An 8318-nucleotide genomic window follows, 5' to 3' on the forward strand; every position below is an offset into this window, starting at 1 on the left:
TGCAAATTGAAATGTTAAAACAACCTACAGAATTTAATAGCAGCTGCAGATGGTACAAAAAGAGTAGACTTTGCTTCGGTCATCTGAATCCATAAATACGAAAAAATGACCGATCTTCCTGTCATACCCTTTTCAACTTGTTGTTGGGCAGTCCACCCTAGACCATCGTACAATGTGTATCCGGTAAGTGCACAGCAGGCTTGGATGTGCCAATCATGGGTTTTTATGCAGCGAAGTGAAAGGGCATCAGTGATCTTGGCTGTCTTTGCATCTTTTATGTCTTGTTTATTTGCAAAGACAAGTATAACAAAATGTTGTCGATCCTCGCGTCGAAGCAACCTGAAGAGCTCATCCTTTATAAGGGTAACCCTGGCTCTGTCTGTGCAGTCCATCACCACAATAACAGCATGAGTTCCATGATAGTATGTCTTTCTTGGCCACCAAGATTCCAAACCTAAGGCAATAACAAATATTGACTTAATATCCATACAATGCTGCTTTGACTCTTAATTTTTCTTCTAAGTACTAGTGTTCAGCAGTTATGTTTGGCACATTTTTTGGACACGGGTATTTGGAATATGATAATTTAATCAACACTCACATCCAAATTCAAGTAATAGTCTAATTAAAATTCAGCCAATCAACAGAGTGAACAAAAGCAACGATCTAGTTTATCGTATTTAACATGTCAATATCCCTTTAATATTACACATGACAACATATTCATGTGCCATTTCAATACAATCTGCTTACAACCAAAATGTCAGTTAAAAGAGGCATGCAAAAGGGATAAAATGAGGATTCAACACCTAATTGGTTCATTTCACAAGGTTGGTAAAAATTAATACATAGAAACATAACCAAAAAGTTGCATGCTTTAACCTAATTGATTCAACACCTCACAACTTTTCTTGTAACACCCTAACCCACGTCCGTCACCAGAATAGGTTTCGAAGCATTGCCGAAGCTTATCTGTAACACCCCAAACTCGGCCTAGAAGTTAGGCCCGAATCTGGCGTGCCACATTGAAGTGTCTTTCGAAAACCATGTTTTCATTGAAAACCCTTCTTAATTAAAAACTTGAGTAAAATCCCAATTACATTAGTTTATTCCCAAAATTTCTTTTCAGTTGCAGAAGCTAAGCTTAAAAGTAACTAGTTTACGAAAATGTGATGTTTCAAGATTAAGTTGTCAAAACGTAGTGTTTTGAAAACAGTTATTAACTTGGAAAACCACGATATACTTTTAAGACAGATAGAAAACGAAATAAAATGACAATCCCAATTCAAAATCCAGAAATTAATGGAGGCCTTATTATAACCCAAATCAAAATATAAGTACTTATAAGTAGGCAACTTAAAAAAAAATCGGAATCAATAGCAGTTGTGTGCCCATCTCTGACTCCCTCGCAGCACCGATCCTCCTAATACTGGGGATTACCTGCACAGTTAATAAACGGGGTGAGTTTATGGAAACTTAGTGTGTAATCCCCTTACTAAAGTAACAGTCAATATACAGAAACAGAAACAGTCAGGGCCAGGGCCCTTTTACAGTAACGGTACAGTCTAATTCAGAGCATACGTGGACCAAAACCCACTACAATATCATTTAGGTCATAGCCCATAACAGAATCAATTGGGCCTAGCCCATTCTCAATATCAGTATTAGTTAGGCCTAGCCCAAATCAGTAACAGAACAGAACAATGTGGGCTTTAATCCAATACAGAAACAAGTTGGGCCTTAGCCCAATACAGAAACAGTATGTAGTATGGTGCAAGTATGCAAACCTACCCTAATCTAGCCAGCACACCACCCGTACCAACCCAACACACCATGTGGGGACAAAGTCGACCCACCCAGCCCACACACCATTATTGCAGGATAGTTGCCAGTAATAATAATAATGCAGCAGAGCTGCTAGTACAGTATATGTGGCAAAGCCACCAGTAACAGTATATGTGGCAGAGCCACTCGTAATAGTACTTCCTCCATAACAGAATCCCATGCAATATGTCGTGTATGTCATGCTCAATCATCACACATGTATGCAAAATGGCCATGCACAGTAACAGTCATTTACACACATATTAAAAGCATACCAGTCATACGACCACAATCAAGTCAGTCAAATTCGAAGACCAAGCCAGTCATCTACCCTTAAGGGCAAAACGGTCATTTTAACCTATAAGGGTATTTCGATAATTTCACAAACTAGGGGTATTTCGGTAATTTCACAAATCAGGGGTATTTCAATAATTTTACACACAGAGGGTATTTTAATAAAACTGGGGGTATTTCGATAATTTCACAAATTAGGGGCGTTTCGGTAATTTTACAAATTAGAGGTATTTCAGTAATTTTACACACCGGGAGTATTTCAGTAATTTCACAAATTGGGGGTCTCGATGACCCAACAGAAGGCCTATCGTCGCCTCAAGTAACTTAAGTAACCTAAACAATCACAACGGTGTAAATGGGCCTAAGGTCCATTATTCGGCCTAAGTGGATTAGCCCAGAAATAGCCACAGCTATGCGAATGTCATAATTCAAACAATACTTACCACATCACATACATTTTATCCGTGTGGGCCCTTAAGCCCATTGGGCCCACACGACCCATTTTGGCCCAATGAGGCCCAGAACAGCCAAAGACCACGAGAGCGCTCGTGATGGCCTTTACAGACTAACTCCCATGTTTGTGGGCTCGGTTCACCACACGTACGATCGCACACTCATGTGGCATCATATGCCATATTTCTGGCTTTTCGACATTTTGCTGATCTACAGTCATAGCAGTGTAAACGACACATACTTTTCGGCTTTTCAGTCGATTATCCAACATAGCATACGGTTACACACCTGTTCGCGAAACTAGCTAAGATCCACGCTCTCTGAATCCTATAATCAACCAAAATATCGTATCAGATTTACAACCAATAAGGTTAATAACTGTCCAAGCCCAAAACAACAATCCATACTTACCTTGACTGATCGCTGATCGGTTTATTTCCCTTAGATCACAGGCTAGAGTTGATCACACTCCTCTTTGACGATTAATTGCATTACAAATACAGCCTATCAACTATGATTGTCTAAAGCCATGGCTTAGCACACATTAGTCTAGAGGAATTACACGCAACCCTTTCCCCCAAAATTCGACCAACCACTTGAGAAATTACAAGCCTTCAACTTTACCTTTAATCGCGAGATGGGCAAACGATTTGCACTCATTGTGGAATTCTATAAACCGAAAGCACTACCAAGCATAAGGGAGGAAGAAAATCAGCCAACAGAAAACATAAAAGAAAAGAGCATATGTTTAAGAAATAAGTTTGAACATATCAAAGGAATATAAAAAAAAAAACAAGAAGAAATCTAGTAACTCACCGTTTGCTAAAGCCCTTCCCAAACTAGAACTGATCAAAGAAGAAGATAGAAATCGGTAACAGAATCAAGACACTGGAGGGGAGGAGAGATCAAAACAACCGATCAAGAAAATCATTAACTAAAAGCCGACAAACAAAATGGCGATATGAGAGAAACAGAAAAGGTTTGGCAAGAAGGGAAGAAGAAGATCGACAGACCAAAACCGCAAAAGAAGAGGGGAGAAAGAGAATGATATATTCGGCAATAAAGGACAATTACCCAAATGATTAATTACCCCAACCCAAAATAGTGCACTAAGACCCCTAATCCCGAAATTCTGAGTAGTTCCCACTCAAATTCGGCACAATACACCCATTACACACCAAATTCCTTCTTTTTCTCCCCAAAATCCCCAACTAGCAACCCCCTTATCCAAATCCCCCAAAACCCTCCTAAAAGCACTCCATAAATCCCTTTGCACCCCATGTGATTCGAACTCAAGATCCCCTTGCCACTAATATGACGCCACTACCACTGGATCATCAACCTTTCTTGTGTCATGATTTCCCTAACAATATTCTTAAAGCCCACTTACTTACATCCAAGGTTTTATCCACCTAGAACCAAAATTTTTGCTAAAGCCTAGGTTTGAACCCAAGACTTCTCCAACACTCCCAAACACTCCTAAATCACTTAACCACTGACGCAGACATTCATTTATGCACAGTTTCCTAACTGTTCCCTTACTCAAGGTCCAATACTTCTAGGCCCAAATTTCGAGGCGTTACATTATCGATCAAACAAACATAAATTTAAATATTGATAACATATAATATTCAGATCAAAAACTAATTAAATTCATACATAATGTCCCTTATTTTAGCCCTCTAGCCTAAAAGACGTGTTAGAAACAAATCGGGACTAATTCAAAAACTCAGAGAATTTTTCAAAAAATAATAAAAATTTTCAAAGCTGCAGGGCTCACACGGCCATGTGGCCAAAATATACCTTAAATAACAAGTTTACCATTCCCTGCAAGCTTGGACATTAAACAATTCAAAAATCATTCATTTAACTTATTCAAAACACGATTAAACACATCCAAAACATGTCAAAACAACTATCCTAGGTGTCTAACCAATGTACCCTCATAGGTACCACAATTATATCATCAAAACATATAAATAAAACATCATTCAAATCCAATTTGTAAACATGCCAATTTCAATTTATTTTACCTATTTCATGTTCATTTAAACATAAACTTAAATTTTCCATAATATGACCTCAAACATAAACACATATTTATATGTATATAACCATCCAATATTAACTTATAATATTATTTACAATTAATCTGCAAAATGATTAATATTTAGACACCTTAGGTACATGTCGACACAAAAGGAAAAACATCACCACGTTTGAGGTCGGGATCGTTGTTGGATGCTGAATCGACAATCAAAATTAAGTACCTAACTTGTGCACGGAAAACAAAACTGTACGCTGAGTAAAAACTCAGTGGTATTTCTACAATCCGAATATTTAAAAATAAGAAATTACAAATATTCAATTGAAATATAAACACATATTAAAATTTAAATATTACAACAGCCATATTATATTTCATTTGTTTCATAAATATCTCAATTCTCATACTTGCTATATAAATAGCTTTTCACAATTTATTTCACATTTCATTATACAATTGCATTATCCACTCCATATACATTTCATGAGTATATAACTCATATATTCCATATATTTGCAACATATTCCACATTCTATTTTCAATTCACTATTTCACTTTCATTTCTCATACCATGCCATTTCAATATCAATTATAAAATTTTATTATTCATTTACCTCTATTAACACGAGTCGGACTCAGACGGATACACGGATCCAACCAAAACACACCAGTTTGACACCCAGTGCCTCATCGAATAATTCGAAGTAATAATTTGACACCAGTGTCTCATCGGCTAAACCGAAGTAAATTGGCACTCAGTGCCTCATCGAATTAATCCGAAGTAGTAAATTGACACCTAGTGTCTTATCGACTCGAAGTTGAAGAAATCCCTGAACTCTTCCAATAGGGTTTAATTTCACATTTCAGATATAATCAATATCCAATACTGATTTTTCATATAATCACATAATTACACATATAGTCATTTCAATTCAAAAATCAATTCAATCAACTTTAAATCAATTCAATAAATCAAAGTGCCATATCCTCACCTTAACCACTTACCATATACATTAATTTAAAATATAACAATTAACAACTAGGTTTGGATTATAGAAATACAAACTAGAAATTTCGAGCTATTCCTCGTCGACTTTATCTTTCCCCTTTTTAGTCAAGGGTTCCGGTACGACATTAGCTACGTAATTAAAACAATTAAAATTCATCAATACAATACAATTCAATCTCATATTTAATATTTTAATTTTTACTCAATATTTACATGAATTCCAATTTATTCCCTAAACCGAGACTAACTTTATTTCTTTACAATTAACCTTATATTTTTACACAAATTTCACTTTCAACTAAATTTAACTCCCTAATTTGACTTAAATCCCTAAATTTTGAATTTTTCACAATTTAGTCTCTATTACTCAAAATTTACAATTTATTCTACAATTCAATCATTTTTCATTTCTAGCTTAAAAATCTATCAATTTAATCCCTAATACTAAAATTATTCAACATAGACAATACTTAAAAACTCAATAATTTCTAAAATTTTGACATGGGTAGGGTAGTATTTAATACCGGGATTCCAAAAATATAAAAATTAGAAGAAAATGGACTAAATTGACTCACCAATTGAGCTTTGAACTTTGAAACCCTAATTTCTCCTTTCTTTCTTTCTCTTTCTCTTTTTCTTTCTTTCCCTTTCTATTTTCGTTTCTATCTCTGTTTCTTTTTCTATTTTCTTTATCTATTTATTCTTTATTTTTTATTATATATTATTATATTATTATAATATATATACTTAAATGTTAAGTAAATATATTTTATTATAATAGATATTAAATTTTACACTTGTTTTAATATTATGCCGCCTCAGCTAATGGCATAATTGCTTCTGTAGTCCATTTAATTTTTCTTTAATCCATAATTCAACTTTCACCCTTTATGCAATTTAGTTCTTTATACCTAATTACTCTTATTTCATGCAAATTCACCTAACCAAAACCTAATTAACTATAAAAATATTTACGAGTTTGTTTTTCAAAAATAGAGTCTCGAAAATACACTTTCTGACACCCGTGACTATCGGGTCGCTACATTTCCTAACTACCAAAGAGGTATCAAAAATTTTCAAACCATTGAACTAGTTTCAACACTAGAAAAGCCTGGAATAAACTAAAAGAAATAATAATAATAATAATAATAATAATAATAATAAAATGAATAGCAGAAATTAAATCATTGAGGAATTGGGAAAAAAAATAAGAAAAGTACCTCGAAGTGAATGTTTTTATAAACAAGCCCTTCAACATTACTACCAATAGGAGGATGGGTAGTAATAACATCACCAAGGTGAAGCTTGTAAAGCGACTTCGTTTTGCCTGTATTATCCAACCCCACTACCACAATCTTATATTCCTTTACCGAAAATAACATGAACTAACTTGAAATTGATAATTCTAGGTGAACACATACATACGTGAGACCGAAAGGAAACTTTATCGCGTATAGATTTGATTGTCCTTATTTATTCTAAGTGAGATTGAGAGATTAATTGGACTAAATCGTAATTGGATGATTTATTGACTAAGAGGTAAAAAATAAGCTAATTAGGTTCAATCCAATTCCTTAATCCGAGAATTAAATTTTAACATGGATGCTAATCAGCTACTATTGTCTTTGTTATCTTTATTACAAGTTTGGAATTTTTACAGTTTAGTACTTTAACTATTACTGTAGTTCAATATTCAAATTTATGATTTGTTGTACTATATCTTGTTAGACATTAGCTAGTTTGACTTTGTAGTTTGCATGCTTGTTGCTAGTAATTCATTTTTATCAACCTATCTCTTGTGTTCTATTGTACACTAAAAAAATATTATAACTAGATCTATCAAACTTGCGGAAAACCGCATGTTTTATTCTTTGTTTGCAATTTTCTCTGCTTGGTGTACGTACGTCGAGGTGCAATAATCAATCTTTCGATCGTAAGCCCATAACACCTTGATCCACTTTTTGAAGGTCTACAATCCTTGTATGTCATTCTTTTGTTAAAAATTGTTTGTGTTTAATTTTCTTTTATGCTATCGTATGAAATTTGTAGTTTTACTCGTTTATTTTGTTTATTATTTTTATTATTTTATTGTGTTCATTGGTTTTGGACGTGGTAGTTGTGGATAGCTAGGATTGCTAGTTGTGATAATTAGGACTATATGTGTGCATCGTGCTTTATTTACTTGTAGGATAACATTTTTACTTGATGCAATGTTGTTTGACCGAAACTGGTTGCGCTCCAGAATTACGATGCCACAGAGTAGTATTTCGTATTTCGTATTTCAAGCTCAACCTTTCATTGGTAACATGGATAGCTTCTAATTTATAATTTAGTGAAGCCGAAGCTAAAGACCTAGTGGGATTTATTTATCAGTTCGAGTATATATGTAATACCTTAGTCTATATGGGATTTCTAAATGAGGAAATACATTTGTTACTGATTCTATTCGCTTTAGGATGAAAAGTGAAGGAATGGTTTGTAACACCCTAAACCCGACTTAGACGTTGTGGCCAAATCTGGAGATGTCACATGGAATGGGATTTGAAGACAAGATTTTCGAGTTAAAACCGTTTCAGTTAGTTAGCTTTTATTTAATTAAAAAAATAAGTACTAGTTGATTTGCTTTAAAACTTGTCTCTTAGCGGAAGCTTTTGTAACCAATTAATTTAGGAAAAATTATTTCTATTTATG

At 34.3% G+C, this 8318-nt stretch overlaps 1 pseudogene; it reads right to left on the bottom strand.

Annotated features, from left to right (window-relative positions):
* Window positions 1-14: 14 nt before the first annotated feature.
* LOC107914991 (ADP-ribosylation factor-like protein 5) lies at window positions 15-7009 on the bottom strand (annotated as a pseudogene).
* Between the last annotated feature and the right edge of the window lie 1309 nt (window positions 7010-8318).

This window comes from Gossypium hirsutum, chromosome D10 (genome assembly GCF_007990345.1).
Source record: "Gossypium hirsutum isolate 1008001.06 chromosome D10, Gossypium_hirsutum_v2.1, whole genome shotgun sequence".
NCBI lineage: Eukaryota > Viridiplantae > Streptophyta > Magnoliopsida > Malvales > Malvaceae > Gossypium > Gossypium hirsutum.